At 37.7% G+C, this 20,676-nt stretch overlaps 2 long non-coding RNA genes across 2 annotated transcripts; one reads left to right on the top strand and one right to left on the bottom strand.

The window, feature by feature from the left end:
* Window positions 1–497: 497 nt before the first annotated feature.
* On the bottom strand, window positions 498–18,609 carry LOC117305530. Its single transcript, XR_004520687.1, has 4 exons — window positions 18,259–18,609; window positions 9,492–9,584; window positions 6,961–7,201; window positions 498–5,801 (listed from the first exon to the last, which is right to left on the bottom strand). It is a non-coding gene; the product is annotated as an uncharacterized LOC117305530 (long non-coding RNA).
* LOC117305528 lies at window positions 12,843–14,239 on the top strand. The gene is made up of 3 exons (XR_004520686.1): window positions 12,843–12,883; window positions 13,447–13,601; window positions 14,204–14,239. It is a non-coding gene; the product is annotated as an uncharacterized LOC117305528 (long non-coding RNA).
* Window positions 18,610–20,676: the final 2,067 nt, after the last annotated feature.

The following is a 20,676-nucleotide window of genomic DNA, read 5'->3' as shown; positions in this document are numbered from 1 at the left end:
CAAAAAGAGCGACAATTTAGTTTAAATCCGCGACTATCTCTAAGATGGTAGTGAAAAACAGATGTCTGGAAAAAAAAAAGACAAACAAACACTTTGAAGGACTTCCAGGACATCTTTATCAAAATGTCTGCATATTTTTTTTAGGTCCAACATGTTTCCATTTTGGAAAACGTGAGGCCTTTGCTTAACTTTAAATGTAGACCAAATTTATCCTTCCAAACAGTGGTTTGGTCATTCAATGGCCACAAAAATTGAGATGATCACTCAACCAGGCCTCATCAGAAACTTTTAGAAAGTTTGTGACCCTTCATGAGAATTTCAAGGCATGGCAGGATAGGATTGATAATACATGTAGTTGAGTACATGTACTCTAGATAGACTCTACTCAAGTTGAACAGTTTCCCCAAGAGAAAATGATTAGCTGTTCATGGTTTGACTTCAGTGGCTAGCAAAAGGGATTTTGTTTGCATAATTTTGAGCTTGAATTGGGTTTTTTAAACTTCACAGAAAGCACTCACTATTCACAGAGTGTGATTTTACAAGGGCTCAGTGCCTGCTACAGCCCATGATTTCTATCTTCTTGTTTGGACTGGTATCTCATTCAATAACAACCAGCATCTGTCATGATGGTTTTTATTTCCTCATTGTTTCTTTCTGAAAGATTCCATTCATTTCAAAGAAATATCAGCTGGTCTCTTCACTGCTGTAAACAACTGTTACTTTTGAATAATTTCATGTGATTCAAAAGCAGGTTTTTGTCTGATTCCTAAAAGATTTGATTCGTAACCTTCAGATATGACCATGCCTTGATTCCATCTTTAAGGTTGTTACATTCTGGCTGTAACAATACTCTTGTTGTTTTCATACAATCTTGTTTTCCTAAGACCCTTAATGCTTGATATTGCCTTTGATTGAAGACTATCTGTTATGCATACTACTCCTAGATACACATTATTGAGGATGTATAGTTACAGTACATGAATTCAAACTTCAATTAAAATGACCATGGACCTATCTGACAGGACTGGGACCCCCGTATCGGACACCAAAGTTTCCATGACTAACAGGGGGACAGACCTCCACCACATCGCCCCATTTACAGCCCTAGTTATAGTATGGTGCTCTCCATCTACACACCAGGTCATTTTGTTTTACAGATGTTTGAAGAGTTTGGCATCCTATTTTATCCCCTATGTGGGACCTTGTGTTGCAGTCTAGCTGGAAAGGTCAATATTCAATTGTTGATTTATTACTTTCCAATTGTAAAGTAATATACAGGTTTAAAACTTCATTGATTTATGACTGCAACACTCTATTAACAATTTTGTTATTTTTAGGGCTACAAGTTAAATACAGTTTAAAAGGCCTCTTTTTAAAGATTGGTTTTTAATCTTTGTTTTCTAACACACAACTTCATGACAACCAAAATGAGGCTGATGTCTAACATAGACTGGTGCCTCATAATATGGTGTCCTCTATACTAGTCAATTTTGAGTCTGGATGTCAGACAATGTTGACCTTTTTCAATTCTGTTCAGTGGAACAGTGCAGGAAACCTTCATCAGGTATTTTGTTCAAGCTGATGCTTTTGGCAAAAGCTTTTTGAGTGAAAAGATTTAGCACAAGATAGTCGGTTTTAAATTCACCAACTTGTTTTGATTTAATCTCCTGTGAATGTTTATCTTCACATTTGTGGACAAAATGTCTATTTTATTTCATATCCTTTATAGCTTTGGAACTATTTGAACATCATAAAGATGTTCAGAATCCAATTTGTATTTCTATAATTGCCTCCTTTTGGGATTCGTTTTTTAACTTTGATTTTAAACTTACATTTTCCTAGCATGACAAGGTTTAGATATTTTGTTGGCAACATCTTTTGTGCCGAGTTGTTAAAATGGCAACAATTTGGACTTAATTGGAGGTGGATTAGCACTCTAGAATTCCAGAGGCATTTCAGTTTTTGTCAATAAAAATCTTCAGATTGCAACTTTGTGCTTCATAGTTTCCTTTTTAATATTTTAAACTTGTTATTGTTTTCAGTATTTTTTGCTGCCTACTGACAAGTGCCTATTTAATGATCATTACATGACCTACAGCGATTCTCAAGAATTGATTTTGTGTTTTCCAAAAGGTAGTGGCATTTTCTGATTTCATTGAATGTACTAGCTAAGATGAAATTGCCTACTTATTCATCAGAATTTAATCTAGATAGTGTAGTTTATTACTATTTGTGCTCATAAAGTAGATTTGTTTTTTGTATTTCTCTTGAGGAACATTTTCTAAGTAGTTGAATTAAATCATGCACTAGCTTCTTTGGGCTTTTTAGATTTTCAGGTTTTAGATCAGGTAAATGTTTGAATCTCATTTTCAGAGATCAAAAGTGATTTGGGGATTGAATATATAATGCAGAGCAGAGAGAATAAGATGGAGACATTATCTACATGATTTGGCAAGCTGAGGTAGTGACTGTTATCACACAGATGTCAGAACAACTCTAAATGTGCACCATAGGTTCATATTTCACCATCATTGATCGTAGACTCATGAGACAACTCCAAGTCCAGAAGTTACAGTGAGAATTTCAGAGTAGGTGTTGAAGGTGTTCTGTCCATGCACAATGCCTGGAGTAGTAGTAGACACATCGTCCTCTATGGAAAGAACTGGTTATTAAAGTTCAAAAGACCCTACCATGTTGTAGCCAACTTTGGGTCCTTGATTCATCCAGACTACATGATCGGGAAAGATGACACATCACAAACAGCCAAACGCCAGTTAAATGCAGACAGAGGGCAACCCACCGACCAGCCTGCCGACACTTGCGGGCAGGGAACACTCGTGCGAGTACCAGGATGGCTTGCATGCACCGGGGTGCCAAAAAGGGGAGGGGATACATTCATGAGCTGTTGGTAGAACACAGTTAAATGTTTCATTAGTAACACTGCATTGGATTTCATTGAAAAATTTGAACAAGTGGAATGTTGCATATGGAAATTGGAGAGTAAAAGGAAGATCCAGAATAAAAAAAAATAAGTTTTGGCAATCATTTTGAAATGCAGCAAATATGAAACAATCTTAGGTTACAAGACTGGTTAACACAAGAACTGCCACAATATGAAACATTTTGGATAGCAAACTTGGTAAAGTACAACTCGATGTCTGCCTAGTCAAATGTGAGGAGGGCCCTGCTAGTTTCAGTGACCATCTCACTACCTTTTACCAATATCCCAATCTCACTGCAAAGATTGGCCATAATGGAAAGACAAATCATAAAGTGTGTGTCATTTAGGGGGTTTCCCCTAACCACTAGGCTACAAGTGTCAAGAATGCATAGTTTGTATATGTAGATGGAGTCATCATGCATTTGGGAGAGTGCTGCATTCTTGTCAATTGACGCTTTTTTCCAGCTGGAATCAGTGTCAATAATTGTTACTATGAGTACCACATCTTAACACAATAAGTAAGTAATTCAAGGTTGTTTTCACTTTTCAAAAAAAATAAATTTTGTGTTTATCATACAGATTTGCTGTGAAAAACTGAGAGTTCCTTTCTTATCCTTCTCATTCTGACCTGTCATCTGACAAAATCAGTAGAGTAATTAAAGAGAGTATTACTTGTAACAATGTATAGGAGCATGTATGAACACTGTCACATCAGCAGATACAACTAGTGTACATGCATTTAAATACTTTGTGTTTTCAGAAATGTGGACAGTTCATGTATCACCAATCTTGTATCCAGCTACCAACATGCACTCTTTGTGTTTCCCCTAGGACTATTATTTTAAATACATAAACCATTAAGGTACAGCATTGGTTACAATAACAATACTAAATTTGAATTCAAACAATAGTTTTATAAGAGAGATCACTTGAAAAGGAAATACCTGGGTTTCATGGAATAAATATTTAAGATGTTTTCTGAAAATGGCAAGAGAGTCGTCAACCCTTGTGTCAAAGGGAATGATGTTCCATAGTTTTGGACTCACTTTTGAAATGATCTAGTGTTATCTGGCAAAAGTGGCAGTTTTAAAGATACAATGTTTGTCATCAAAAGTTGAACCTGTCCAAAAACAAATCTGCTGTAAATTTGTTCTTAGTAAAAGTTGTTTCTATTTCTATTTATTGTAATGGGTTTTGGTAACTTATCTCAAAAGTGTTTGCCTGTAAATTGGTGTCAAGAAATAAAAATAAAAACAGTTTTAAAACTTGTGTATGTTTTCATTGGAGATTGGTTTTGGGTAATAATTTCAACAAGTATTTTGCCTTAAAATATTTGAGTATATCATTAATCAATTACAGGCTGACTTTGGTATGTAGTTCATTAAAAAACTAAATCCTAACTAAAGTAACCAATGCTGTACCATTTATCTTATACATACCACATGCTTACAAAATGATGGATCTTGAGCAATGTATGGCATTTCCCGCAAGTTTACATTTTGTACCAGATTTTCAACACAAAAACCTAACATTTGATAAAAGACAACAGCTGACAAAATGTGAGTTGCTCCCCTTTTCCCCAAACAAAAAACTGAAACAAGTGTTCATAATATGCAAGATTGTATGTTTTTTTTTCTTTTTAACCCATCTACACTTTTTGTGAAGCAAGAAGTCTATGCTCAAGACCTATTTGTAAACATGTGGTCACAAGTCTTATAGTTATATAAGCCCCTCACAATAACTGCTTGTATCAAATAATGTACTTTTTGTTTTTCGTCAATCAGCTTTCAAATGTACCACTTTCTGGAAAAGTGAAATCGTTCAAGTGTATTCCTCAGAATTTGTTTGTATAAATTGACTTTTTGTCAAGTAGTGCTACCTTTTAACAAATTGAAATGTACAAATAAACATGTTGCTCATTTATTAGTTCTATGGTTTTATATTGACCTTTTTGTCAACCATCGCATTTTGTGCTACCTTTTTTAAGGAGTAGAATTGTTTGAGCACATGTAATGCTAATTTTGTGTACTTCATGGTTGAATTTTTAAATTTGTTGGTTTTACGTTTTAGAAGATTGCAGCAAAACATCCCAACTTGTCCTTACAACTTATATCATTGGATTTGATATTCATCAGATAGGATAATTTGTCCTACATTGCATCTTCTTAAATTTAACCTTTTACTATTTTTTGTGAGGGGCTAATAGTATTCATACAAAGTAAATAATTCAAAATTATCCTGTTTAATTCTTCCAGATGAATGTCCATATTCTGCTTCACTATAACCCCAGGTGACCTCATGTCCCTCTGGGGTCAAAGAGTTATCTATAAATGTGCTGCATCTCCACACAAAGAGCAAAGTCTCATATCATGTCATCATGGTGTCACTTAAGTGTTCCATTAATTGATGACATATAATACTTGGCCTAAAGAAGCCAAGAAGTCATTCACAGATTGTTAGTATCAACAAAGAAACGTTCCATGCTTTAAACACTGTTTGATGAAAATGATGAACACTGGTTGGATTTCCAAGAGTCTTTGTAGAAACCACCTCCTCTGTCAATTGCCATCTCAGTCTGATGGCCAAGATCCATAGTTCAGTGTTTGTCTGCAGTGTCAAGAAATGTTCCAGCATTGACGTCTTGTAGATGCCTACTTCCCTGGGTTGGTAAGACCAAACAGTAGTTCATGGTGAGTGTTATCAATGAGAGGTGAACAGACATCAAAGCGATCCAGTTACATGTAGTCGCCCTGTAGTCACATAATTCCCTGAGTTGAAACAACACGCAGTAGTTCATGGCAAGGCGCTGGGTGAACAGACATCGAAGAGCTTCAGTTAAGGTTGTGTTGGAAACTTCACACTAAACACAAGAAAGGAGAGGTCATAAGTTTGAACCTTTTATGTGATGTTCATGTAATGAAACTTCACACATTTTGTTTTAATGAGGAAGTGCTTACTTCAATTAGGCTAAACCCCTTGTCCACTGAAAGGTGCACAGGTTCTATGAGACAATCTAGATCTTATTTAAAGGCCGGCTACTACAGAATGCTCAGAAATATTATTATTATTATTATTATTATTAAAACATGCTAAAAATGTTTTCTCATCGAAACACTCCAAGCCAAATTCTGAAAAACGTGAGGTCAAACAAACCCTCGCGACAAAGGAATTGTGACTTCATCGGCGCTATTTGATGTGGAAAATAGCGCCCTCAATTGGCCAAAGCTGGAGAACTGTGCACAAACGCTATTTGGAAAAAGCACCAATGACGTCAAAGAGGTGCATTTTTTACTTTAATTAAAATTAACCGGTATCTACGATGTCTATTTAGCCATAAAAAGGTAATAGTTCAAACAGAACAACTCTGTTTTTCTTCATGTTCCCGATTAAAAATAGATCCATGTAAACCAATGTGGTGAGTTAAGCTATGTCCAGCTTAGATGAATAGTTTTTTTGGAGGCTTGTCAGTTTTACTTGCAGCTGAAAAGCTAGATTGCTAAGGATACAATGTTTTGAGCAGCAGGTTTGCGAGGGAACCTAAAGCACCCAGCCACATCAATATGCCTGACATTCAAAGTGTTGGAATTTTCAAGAGGTAGGGCTAGGGAGTGTGTATTGCTTTTACTTGCCATCTTTTGTTTTAATTTTCAATACAATTTTAAAATGTGTTATGTAGAGCATTGTATTGTTTACTTTTTATGAGCTACATGTAGGTTTAGGAGGGCAAATCTTTTTAATAAAAGTTTTTACTTTTGTCTTCCCCTGGACGGCCTGTGCTTGTTTGAGTTGTATTGTCCGAAGAAATAAAATACATACAAATAAATACAAACCCTTGAATGGTGTCCTTTGCATTGCTGACCATTGTGGGGTTGTCAATTGACTGTAAGCAGAGAGAAACCCTTAGTTTTAAATTTAGTCACTTGGTCCGTAGTCGTTTACATATTTTAAGCATTGAGAGCAGTCTCTACTGTACTTGAGTTCAATCTGAGTTTTAAGTGCAGTATACATTTTGTACCTACCTTCTGAGTTTGTGTTATGAGCAGTTCATCTTGGCCATCATTAGAATCTAATGTACTCCTCCATGGTTTTATCATTTCAAATAGCAGTAGATGTTAGGAATCTGTCTGGGTCCAATAGTGCCAAGGAGTTCATTGTCTTTCTGTGATGCCTCTACATCTTCAGTTTACTGTCACATGTTGCTTGTATGTTGAGTCCACCTCATGATGCTCAGTGTGTCATGAGGAATGTTGAAAAGTCAATCTAGAAGAAAGGAAAATAAACAAGTTGAGTTTCTATGCATTAGTACCCTCACATACAAGCAATGATGAGTCATGAAAATAAAACGTAGCCAAAACATAGAAATAGCTTCATCAAAAGAGTTTTGAATTTCAAACTTAAGACTGAACAAGTCTGACAGTCTTGCTTTTTGAAAAATTATACAGCACCAATTGGGCCCAATCTCATGGGTCTGCTTACCAGAAGTGAAGAATCAGCGTTTGCGTACGCAGGGAATTCTGTGCTTAGGTCAACCGTATTTCACAGATTAGCGGGGAATTTAAGCTTGTGTGCGTGTGTACTCTCTGATCCCATCCCAAATGACAAAACCCCAGTTCGTGCCCACGCCCCCAGCCCCTCCTCCTCCCCACACACACACCATCTGTGTAAAATGTTGAGGTCACCAGGGGGTATACTTTTCAAGGATGGGCACATTATAGTTTAACCCTTTAGCACTCACACAAGATAAACATAGCGCCATACGCTCCTCACTGCGCTACGAAAATTCAATCCATTTACGGCCGTATCCAGAAATCAGCGGATAGGCTAACTGTCAATGTGATTATTTTCTTGTGTCACAAGTTTACTTTATTTCGCAGAGGATGAAAATATCTTTTGAAAGATTTTCACAGTTGTTTTGTTTAACTCACCAAATTTAAGCTTTCATGTTAGAAACATGAGAGAGATTAACACAGACTTGAAAACTTTTAATTATTACAAATTAAAACCAAGAAACCGAATTCCTATTATCCGCGATTGTTGGGGCTACAACCGATAGGAATGTTTTGTCTGAATCCTATTGAAACTGCTATTAAGACAGCATAAATTAAGTATTTAACTATGCTCACCTCCGTGAAGAGTTTTAGAAAAATGACTTTTCTAACGTAATTTGTTCAAAGATTACGAAAGTTTTCCTTCACGTAGAGTCAATCACGATCAAAAGAAAAAGCAAATCGCCATCTTTAAATAATTTTATTTTGATGAATGAACCGAGTGGCACTGTCTAAAACTAATAACATAATAGCGCCCTCTAGCGGCGGAAAACAAATATTTGAATATCCGGTTAATTTTGGATAGTTGGCCAGTGGTTAACCGAATACCAAATTTCATCACTACATGTACATGCGTTGTTCGAATGTGAAATGATTTCCGAATTTTGACCCTTACATTTTTTTATGGTGGAAAATATGCTATTTTTAGACTGTTATCCATCTTGAGATTGCATTCTATCTACGGCTGTAATTATATTTATAACTCAAAGTACACCATGCCAAACTTCAACGACCAATAAGCCATTTTGCGTGTGCACGCTGTGATGGGGTCCATGGTGTTTTGTACACGGGAGGGGGAAAATGGCACCCAGGGCGAAGCTGAGGGTGTCATTTTCTGGTACAAAACACACAGACCCCAATCACAGAGAGCAGTAATTATTGGGTTATACAGGTTATACATTGGTGACATTAAAATATTCATCTTCTCGAAGTTCTGTTGCCATCTTCCAAAAATACAATTGGGTATGCTTAGTTTATTATAGGCAGTTGGACATTTGGTCAAATAACTGTTCCCTCCGAAATTGCCCGGTAGCTAGAGGCAGTTCGAATCCTATGTTTAGCAGCGGGTATGACATTGCTCTAGAATTGCAAGGGTCGTGGGTTCGAATCCCACCCGAGTAAAATGCCTGTGATTTTTTTCACAGGACTCGGGGAAAGTACTGAGTATACAGTGCTACACACATCGGTGTATATGGGTAAAAAACCAAAACTTAATATTCTTTATCCCGATGCAAATTTAACATCTATTAAATCGTTTGCAGTACCCGCTGCTAAACATAGGATTCGAACTGCCTCTAGCTACCGGGCAATCTCGGTGGTCTAGTTGGTAAGACACTGCTCTAGAATTGCAAGGGTCGTGGGTTCGAATCCCACCCGAGTAAAATGCCTGTGATTTTTTTTGCTTTTTTTCACAGGACTCGGGGAAAGTACTGAGTATACAGTGCTACACACATCGGTGTATATGGGTAAAAAACCAAAAATTAATATTCTATTATTAACAATCTCTGTGTTTAGTTGTTACCACTCCTGCTGTTAACATTTGGATGCGAGGGAAATTAGATATGCTCTCCTAATAACAGTGTCACTCCCCCCCCCCCTTTCAATTTTACAGTTTGGTGGTCAGGAGAAGAAAGGTGGCAAGTTTGCCAATGAATGAAGGAAACTATGATAGATTTATGAACTAACAGCTGTTCTAATGTTCACGACTCGGGAGTTTCCCTTACCTTTTATCAAGGAGAGAGCAGTTCATTTACAAAACTCATTGTACAATAATTAGGAAGCTCCTCAAGTCCTGGTCTCAGACATCTACTTGGGTCCTGTAACATGCACAAAAATAATAATATAACAATTATTTCCTTTAATGATAATCAAAATATGTTGATACCCCACCATGCAATGCCTCAAATCCCAGATTCCCTTTGAGCTTGGACAGGGAAAGTCGTTTTTACAGTCTTTGACTGCTGTAGCCGAAAGTGCTACGGCCAAGCAGTTTTGTTGAATTTCACTTGCAATTAAGTGTTATGTCATAAAATTGTGAGTTTGTTTCATTACAAATAGTTTGTACACGCCGAGTCTCACATTGACCGCCAGTATTTAACTTTACTAAGTCGCTTCTCAATTTTGCACAGTGCGCGTGCAGCATGACTTTTACGCAATAATGCACAATTGCTAAAGTGCGTGAGGGCAGAAACCCAGTGTGTGCCATACCAGTGCAAGGTTACTTGTGCTCCACACAGCGCTTTCTCAATGACCTACATGCCGCGACACACTCGCCGCCACATTCGATCAAACATTATCCAGGTTTTTGTTGGCATTTAAACCGCAGATGGTACATGTACTTAAACTAGCGGGTGTATTAGTTGAACAAAAACAGTAAACAAAGCTGGCACCATCTTCCTTGTGAACTGAAGTACTTGATACTTGTGTGGCAATAATTCACTGGGGCTCACGAAGAACATGACGGTTGTTTATACACAACACATTGGTAGCGACAGAGCAAGCATGCTTGCGCGCTCTCTTTACTTACAATGTAATTCGACCTTAAGCCACTCAAGTGTCCATAAATCCACCAAACAACATCGTAGCGCAACACAAGATGTGTCAAAACGTGCAGAAATTAACGGTGAATAGAAACGAACAATTCAATTTTTGTATACTATTTCAAGTTCCGATAAATCTGACCATTTGTAAGTGTTTAGATACTTTATTGGCGCAGTTTACATTTATATAGCGCATAATATGAATTAACATCTCTATGGGTTTTGTAGTACAAAGGAAATATTTAATAGGCTCTAGTAGAAGTCGTGGTGAGTACCTGCAAAGCTTAATATTTTGGCTGAGGCAGGCCTCAATAATGCCACTTTTGACATTAGTTGAGTATAACGTCCGTCGATACATCAAAAATACTAAAAAGAAGTGATGTTTCTTCAACATCCAAATCGCTGATGACACTTTTTTTAATCATATCAAAATATTGAAATTTTTGATTGACCAAATTTTTTTGCTCATATCGAAAACTTTGATGTCACAAAAACATGCAAAAAGCAGGCATGCAATTCTTCAGCTGAAAAAAATACGGAAATTAAAACTGAAGATTGCCGTCGAGTATTTTTTCCCTTTTTCATCTGGTTCCGGCCCCACATTCCCTTATACAACAAGCAATAAGGACCAACAGAGCCAGACTGTGCAGAAAATAGTGTAGAAGGTATGCTGTACGAGGAGAATCGTGTAAAAACACATGGAGCCAGACTGTGCATTAACAGTGTACAACGTCTGCTGTACAAGGAGAGTTGTGAAGTTTGTGTTTTAGCCGCATATGATATTGGTACCTTTGTGTGTAAACAAACTATACCGGAAACAGGAGCATGCCTTTTGGACATGGTGTCAATCATACAGGGACAGACTTTCTCTCTTTGCCTAGCGAGCAGAAGCGGCAACGAAATCACGTCTTTTCTTTGTTGGTAGAAGAAGAAAAAACGTGCGGGGCAAAAAACCATTAATTATAAGGAAAAGTTTCCGTATGGCGCCACCACTTTTTCATTCGATATGAAATAATATAGTATCTTATTTACCTCAATGATATATCCTTTTTTGTAAAAATGAGTGAAAAAGTGGTGGCGCCATACGGAAAGTTATCCAAATATAAACCCAATTATTAAACTGTTGATCTTCGTTTTTTTTTTTTTTAGAACTGTTTTTAGTTGGCTTCATCCTTTGATATATCGAGTAAACTCGATATTGAATTTTCGATATATCGCCGATCGGTTATTAAAAAAACTGGCATCGACGGACGTTAGTTGATGGAGAATGACCAACGAACTCAGCTGCTGGTAATTTGCTCAAAACATTCTGGAAGTTTTTCTGTCTATTGTTTTATTCATTCTATTTAATTAATTTTAGTTATTTGATAGTCATTGAGTATTTTGAGTTGACATTGATGGTTGATATTTTATTTATTTTGGGGAGGGTGGTAATTTTTAGTGATTCTGACATCTTTTGTTTGTTGTTACGTGTCTGTTTTTGGCTTTAAACTTAAAGATTCATTTGATATCTCTAGAAAAAAAAGCAAAAATACTTTGAAAGTATGGGTCGGAAATTGAAACAGCATAGCTGCAGTTAGTTGCGATAATCGTAACCCTCCATCCTCCCGACGGTCGGAGACCGGAGGGTTACGACACAAGACTGGTATTATCGGTGTAACTAGCAGTTTTGACCAGTTTTTGCCAGACTCGTGATCAGATTCGTCCTTTTTTTCCACTTTCCAAAATCATGACAGACATTCTAAACACATGGAGTTGATCTTTATTGTATGACAACGTCATCTGGAACCCTTAAAACAACATCATGAAAATATATGGCAGAAAAAAACGACAAAAACTTACCAAAAGACTGACCGAATATATCCATAATCCATAGCGGGGCCAACTAGTGATTTTGAACGTCGCACTTGCTTGGCAACAACCAATCAGCGTGACCCAACCAAACACGCACGATGTTCATACAGTACATGTACATGTACATGTACATGCCTGCATGCTGCGCACTCGGTGCGGGGGATCGGTGCTTACACACACAGGCGGTGAGTTTGCAAGCTGGAATGGCCGATACGCATACGACAGCCATGGCTCGTCCAGATGCGTGTTTGGTTGGGTCACGCTGATCCACCGCCCAGTACTTAAAGGAACACGTTGCCTTCAGATTTCACAAAATTTCACGTTTGAGGGTGTTCCTTATACTTATTAAGAGTTGTTCTTGCAATAAAACACATTTAATGTGTTGTAATTAGTGAATGTTAATTAAAAAAAAAAAACAGTGACCTCTGACCCCGAAACATGCCCCGCAAAATATATACGTTTTTCAAGCCGTCAAAACGATCGTCCGTTTATGCGCGATGCACAGCAGTTAGGCTGGCGCCGTAGCCAATGGCCTGGTAAACCTACCAGAAGAACACGAGGTAATATACCGTTCTCTACCATATGACGTTGTGTGAAATGTAAACACACCATTTTTCTGTCAAAATGGATCGCCGAAAAACACAGATTCATCTCATTGCTCTACGCAAAGAGATGATTGAAGACACGTCCAAAAAGAAGGAAAGGACACCTCGCCAATCAGGGTAAGAATAATGTAGTGGGACATGGACTAGCCGACGAGAGAGAGAGAGAACGGACCGTGATTGTTTATACCCAATGCAATGTTATTGTTAGTTATTATTGTGGACATGACACGTAAATTCACAGCCATGAGACAGCCGCAGCACTGAGTTGTGAGAGTACATAATGTACATGTACTATGACTAGTTTACATATAATTTTGTAGATCTATTCACTTGGTGCATAGATGGGGGTGGGGATTTGAATCGAGTGCCCAGCGTACTAATGACTTGGCATAATTTACCCTAATTTACTTTGATGCTACAATTAAAAGAGTCGTTTATCTGGCTGGGAAGGTGAGGGCTTTTGTAAAAATTGTAGAAGTACATTTTAAAAATAGTACAGATTTATGAAATGTTTTTTGTATATTTTTAACAGTTTACCCAAAATATTGTACCCAAGTCAACTCGTACCCAAGTCAACCCGAATTCTTTCAAAGAAGTGTGACCTTTCAAACAATAAAAAATAAAATTTTCGAGAACTAATATAATAAGTTATATCAATGGTTTTCAATTTCTTGTTGAAGGTACTATGTGAGCAGATGCCAGGACTTGGCGTAAACATCTTGGAGACCTCATCAAACCCGGCACCTCCAAGTCCACATTCATCCACCTCCGCAAAGCTCTTGCCAAGCTGGTGGGTTTGTACCAACTGTAGGGAGATGCCAACACAACAGGACAGGTCATGCTGCAAACAAAGGTCGGATGAATACTTCTCAAACTTGGCAGTAAGAGACTGATTATTTCATACTGTCAATGGCATGTGCATGTATAACAATATACACATGTACTGTCAAAGCAGTCCAGTTTTGTTACATGATATTTTGATCTGTGTCCCCCCCCCCAAAAAAAAAAAGGAAACAAAGTAAATGTGTAAACAAACATTTAATAAGGAAACACAAATTTAAGCTTTCATTCATTGTAGTTACTTGTAAACAGCCTCCTTAGCCAACGTTGCATTACCAAAATACTTCACACTGAACAGCCACATCCTAACAACATCATGTCTTTGACCAGCAGCCGATTTCAGGAAACTTTACGCAACTGCGTAAGTCCACTTGTGCAACGTTTATGGAGCAACTTGCGCCATTAAAATTGCGCAAGTGGACTCACGCAGTTGCGTAAAGTTTCGTGAAATCGGCTGCAGGGAGGTAGTATTTGCTAAAATGTCACTTTAATGAATCAACATCAAGTGCATGGGTTTTATATTCCATATACATGTACAAATAACCAATTTTTATTTTGTTAATTGTTTCAAAAATGTTTGTGTTTATATTTGAAAAGATCTTGAGGCACCTTGTTCTGGACCACCATTAGAGTTGGCACGACATCACAGGAATGACATGTACACCAGGGCAGCATGATTTACACAACAAATGACTTTGCCACCCAGCCAGCCTTCACAGACAACATGTGTCATGTCAGAATGGTACTGGAAATAGAGTAACACTACCTGGTTACTGTGTTTGTAAAATCAGGGGTATATTTCCAGATAGTTTCAACTTTCATTTACACATGATTTATGCAAAACAGGTTTAACAAATGGCAATATTTCCCGTTGTCAACAAGTAGATTCTTATTCCTAAATTAACACATGTCAATACTTAAACTTATTATTATTTTTTTTTTGCACATTACTCATGTCAACAAATCATTGAATGTGATGTGAGCAGAGTTTGTTTTCATCACAACGACATATGATTAAGTTTAATTTGAAGTACATGGCCAATTGTTTATACAATCATATTTATTGTATTATTTGAGATTTTGATATTTTGTAACAAAAAACACCCAAGAACAACAAAATGCAAAAACATAAACAATCTGTATTCAAATAAATTTATCTGAAATATCTTTATTCTGTATTCATAAAGAGACATGGATCATAGATGCAACAAGTTTGATAAACACAGTGCCATTTCAATTTTTTAACCTTAACCCTTGCAAGTGTATTTTGATTTCAAACCACATGCCTGTTATGAAATGCATGGTCAGAATGATGTTTTAGAACTAGTCATATTGTTGACTAGCAGACCATGTTAGTTCGAATAAGTAAAAGTTTTAAAGGAAAACCACCCAATTTCAAGTCATACTTGTGTTGATCATTCTATTCTACTTTTAAAACATCCTTTCTAACCATACAATGCATTTTACAACCAAATCACTCGATTTAAGGCATTGGTCTCTCTAAAGGGACTTTATACCTTAGACGTTGGTAATTACTAATTTGTGATCATAAAACTCACTTGATAAAGTCTACATGATGAGAGGCATGTCAAAGGACTTGTTTCTATACTGCAATGGTGTTTTTCTTTCACTGTTTCTTGCAGCTTTTATTGCCAAATTTAGCCCAAATTGTCACAGGTTTATTATTTTATGCATAAATATTGAGGAGATACACCAACTATTACTAAGGATACTGCATGGGACTATAGTGTTCTTTGACAAAGGACAAATTTAATTAATGTTTGCAAATACATCGTGTACTGCTGTGAATTTTAAAAACATGTCTCAATAAATTGACCATATTGTTTTATAAAGTTCCTATAAATTTGTGACAAAGATTCTATTTGATTACATACAAACTCTAGAACTTGCCAATAATGCTAATAATGCACTGACCTTATGTCTTATGCACACCTGTACAGACATTTTTGTAGCCAAATTGTGGAAATTAAATTTAAGAAGTGGAAAATCTGGATTTGTGTTTTGCTACAAGTTCTTCTGTTGGTAGTAGTGGTGGTGGTATTAGGGGGGGGGGATGGCGGCTGTGGGTAGAAGCCATCCTTGCACCATTAGCGGTAAGCCTGGGCGACTAGTGTCGGACTCTAACTATTGAATCCTTAGTCGAGTCGGGACTATTGTTTTCAACTATCCGGTTAAACGTGCTACAAAAATAGTTTTAAAAAATTGTGTCTACCTGTTTGGTAAACCAATTTAGTCGCTCATTACTATTCATGACAACATAATTTACTTACAGAACACAGTCAGACATCAGTGACACAAATCTTCAATCTTTTCCGCTTGAATTAGACTATATTGTGCTTGCGGCACACATTGCCACAGTGCATCGTGATAATTGAACATTTTTCACGACTAGTGTCGTAGTCGCAACTATTGGATGGAGGTGCGACTAGTCGATTAGTAATTTTCACTGGTTGCCCAGGCCTAATTAGCAGAGTTTTCCTGTCCTGGGAAGAAGCTGGTTGTCATCTAACCGTGCTTGGAAAACTTCTTTGATGTACGTTTCTTGTCCATACCGGCTTCAATAAATCACATCACCACCCAACTTTCACTGTGACCTGGCAATCAAGTATCAATACAAAAATGTTAGAAAATAATAAAATTGTTCCCCGTTTCTGATTTTGTTTTGTAATTTTTGAAAAGAGTTCTTCTAGACTATGGCCCTTTTTGAAACCACGGCTTTGGCTTTGGATTCAGCTCGGGCTAGCTTGGCCCCGCAGATGTTTGGACAATACTGAGCGTGCTTTGCGTAGGGATTCAGACAAGAGGACGGAGTCTGAAGCCGAATCCAAAGCCGAAGCCGTGGTTTCGAAAAGGGCCTATGGAAGCTTCATTTTTGTGGACAAGAGTATTACTTTATTTTAGCTTTCCTTGCCAACTACCATTTGCAGTATGTGCTCCCTGTTCAGATGCATCGCACAGTAAATTTTGCTGTCAAATGATTCTGAGAAATGTAAACAGGAGCTACCTCAAATAGTACCGTCCAAGACCAAGGTCAAGGAATTACATCCCCATAATAGACATAAACATTATTTTATAAAACAATGAATGTATACCCCGAAGAAAGGATCATGTTGGCAAAGAAGACAAGTGACATCTATCCTATGGCGATGGACTAGTATTAGATAGACACCACTGTTCTGTTGCCCTGTGACTCTACATGTACATGCAAACAGCATAGAGAAAGAACAGAGAAGTAAAGTCCCTGTAATTTTGTTTCTAAAAACGAACTGTGGGGTATATGTGACTCGCAATTGCATACTATACTTACACGGTAAACGCCTCTCCGACATGTCTGAGCAGATGTTTTATGAGAGGATGAATTCTCTAGCTGTAGTTTTGTTTCAACTCCACTCGCTAGTTAGTATTAAATAATCTCGTCTTTTTGCTGCAAAGGACCGAGGCAAAAAGAGACACACGACTACAGAATCACATGCACTATTAGTATAAGTAAAACGGGTACTAGACATTCTTTCGTGTACAAAGTATTCGCATTACTAGACTGGCCTCGCTAAAATCCTACATCGTACGAGCAAGAACGGGGAGTTCAGTGCGTCTGGGGAGGTCTGGCCGCGGGGGATGATGGCCCGCTGGACGGCAGCCGCTCGGCGGCAGCCGCTCGGCCCCGGGACGTGGGCTGAACTTGCTGCTTAGATAGATTTATAAAAAGTTAATTCAACGTAGGCCCTTTTATTTTTGTTCATGAACTGTTTTTTGTTGTTGGTAACCATGGAGGAAAGATAGATACAAATGGGGTTCGTAAAATGGTTAATAATTGCTCAGTCGTATAGTTCAACGGCTGCGACTGGAAATAAGACTAGTGAATTTGGCGGCCATTTATGGGAGTCAAAATCTTGACCCCCATAAATGGCGGAGCGTTTTGTTTCGAGAAAGTTAGCAAAAGCGAAGCATTTCTAAGGCATGTTTGTGTAGATCATTACATTCTACTTTTTTAACATCTTTCCAACCGTAATCATTTTACATCAAACGCTTGTCATAGCCCAAAAACGCCCAATAAAGCGCAACCTGAAGCCAACGTGTCCCTTTAAGCAGCATACAGCATCAGAGTCCAGCATTCTCCAGAAGACGATCAGAGCATACTGATCGAAACGTCGAGTTAATCCAACGGTTCTTTTCAGAACCACCCCAACTCATTGAGAGTTTGTTACCGCAAACTTTTCTATATCCATGTGTTTAGAATGTCTGTCATGATTTTGGAAAGTGGAAACAAAGGACGAATCTGATCACGAGTCTGGCAAAAACTGGTCAAAACTGCTAGTTACACCGATAATATCAGTCTTGTGTCGTAACCCTCCGGTCTCCGACCGTCGGGAGGATGGAGGGTTTCTAGGGTTACGATTATCGCAACTAAGCTGCAGTGTAACGTGTGTAACATAGGCTATACGGCGCGGGTAACATCGCCACTTTAAAAAGTGAATCCGCGCTTACCTAAAACATTAACTCATAATTTGTTGAAGTATTACAACCTATGCAAAGATGTGTTGAATTTTTCAAATGAGAAATACCGGAAGATATGTTCGATTCATTTAGAAGAAGGAAGAGTGGTGGTTAATTAAGAAATAATTGACATTTACCTCGGCCTCAAATTGCTCACTACGCATCGATACTCGCCTCGTCGTTGGAAATAGTCTGGCGCGCGAAGAACAGACCCAATGATACCGATTTCCGAATAATAGAAGTAACCGAAACACAAGCCGGTTACCAAAGTCGATATTTTCAAGAACACTAAATTTTGAAAACATAACGCTAATCGATAGGCAAAAGTAGCATAAAGATAACAAAACATGGAATCGATTATAGGCAAAAATCGACCCTTTTTTGTTTTGGCAAGGAATATCAATGAGAAAGCCCATGTCTTCTGCTAGGCAGCAATGAGCAGGGTACCAGTCACAACAAATTGTACATCTCACGTAATAGTTTGACTGGTAACCTTATTCTGGTAAGCATTTGGTTGTGCTTTTAGGTATGAAAGTGCACATACCTCGGTATTGCGCCCTCTTGGGATCAACACGGCCGTTAATAAAAAAAAGTTTATTTGAATGTATTTTCTGATAAAATCAATTTCGAGGAGTCTTGGAACTCTCGAGTATTCATTAATCCGGCATTCAATAATATTGTTTTTACATAAATAAATAAAAGTAATAAATAAATAATCAACTATCGTCGGGGTCATGTAACTTGAACTTGAGTAGATCTTTGACCTAGTTTTTGGTTAGGCCGTGTCCGAAACGGCGACTTCGGCTACAGCTACGGCTAGATCGCGCGCGTCTGCCTATTCTTCAACACTGGTAGACGCGCTGATCTAGACGTAGCTGTAGCCGAAGTCGTCGTTTCGGACACGGCCTTAGCTGTTGTTTTACGAAGAAAAAATCTTTCTAATCACAGAAAAGGGTACTGTTTTGACTGGTGCCCCACTAAATTTTTGCTTAGCAAATAAATTTGTTTATTTTTTTGTACTTTTTTTCTGCTTATCAGATTTATGAAATCAGTCCCATGTTTCGATCGTATGTCACAAACACGTGTAAAACAAAAACTTCTCAGATGCTAATACAACTTAACAAAAGGCTGTATAGAAAGTGTACAGACTACTTGGTAGGGACAGAGAAACGTACGGTTGGGTCACCCACGTGGGGAAGGGTATCCTTCCATAATAATAATGGGGATCAATGGCAGGGAAAAGTCGAGTTCAACGGGGTGAAAAGAAACTGACGAAATTACCCGAAAACAAATTGGGAAATTGGCAGATAGCGACTAAAGATTGATCTGTTAAAAAAGTAATTATATGTAAAGAGCGAAGAAAACTGTCTTGGAAAAATAAAAGTTATTTGGGATATTGAAACCATACATATAGTATAATCCAATTGATAAATTTTTAATTTCTCACTTCGTGTCTATGAAAACAGTTGTTATACCTACTTCTCAGCGTATGGTGGTATTGATCAACTTCTAAATTCTCCATACCTTTAAGACAACAAATCTCAGTTCTATTATTCTGTGTGTTCTATTTTCTTCTAGGGTCATTGTTCACTTAATTATCAGTCAATAATAATCTCACCATGTAAACACTGGTTTAATAATTTCACGAGTTTACCCCGTGCAAGAAGACGTACCCGATCACCCCTTTTAAAATAAATAGTTTCAACTCTTGCAGGGCCCGCCCATTTAGTACCTTATATGGTCACAAAAGTTGGGCAAGAAAATTCGAGAAGGTCCGGCTTTGTTATGCAAATGTCAAAGCTGGTTGCTGATTGGCTGGGGGCTGGACGGAGGACGCCGGCTGGGGTCGTAGGTGAAAATCTGCATGATTTGCACATTTCAAAGAAAAAATGGAGGACTTTGAAAAGTTTCCGTGTCTTTTATCTCCAAGAAATTCAGCTTTTTACCGGATTTCCGAGTTCAAACTACTACAAAAGTGTAATGGTGAGTTGAGATTTTTTTTGTCTTGAAAATAAAAGTGCTGCAAAGAATTTTCATTCGCAGAACTTGAAGAAATGTTGGATTTTACAACACAACCCGCAGGCCGAAAAGTAAAATAAAAAAACACAAGTGTTGACTCAATTATTCGGTGCGCAGACGACATTGTTGAAATGTGCAGGTTAGAACTACCGAATATGTCGTCCGAAAATTCTCCAAATTGAAACGTATTATGCACGACTCAAATTCTTTTAAAAGCATGCCCAAGTGCTACGGGCCCTTAGAAAAGAAGGACTGTGTTCCGCTTGTGTGAGTTCGCTATAGTAGTCTTTGTTTTTAAAACTTTTGGAGGCTGAGTTTTGAAAACTTACTTTTTGCACAATCGTCCATGACAACCCGTCCAAAGCGAGTTTGTTTTGAAACTGAGCCTAAAATTCATAAAGCCGGTTAGCAGAAAATTCTTTGCTAAACAAATAGTTGGTGTAGCACCAGTCGCAACAATATAAACTTTATTGGAAAAGTAGCTGGTATTCCTGGTCCTGCTAAGCAAGATTTGTTTGTGCTTAGCAAGTTTTTGT

Source organism: Asterias rubens (assembly GCF_902459465.1).
Source record: "Asterias rubens chromosome 8 unlocalized genomic scaffold, eAstRub1.3 super_scaffold_89, whole genome shotgun sequence".
NCBI lineage: Eukaryota > Metazoa > Echinodermata > Asteroidea > Forcipulatida > Asteriidae > Asterias > Asterias rubens.
This window is presented reverse-complemented; position numbering and strand designations above follow the sequence as displayed.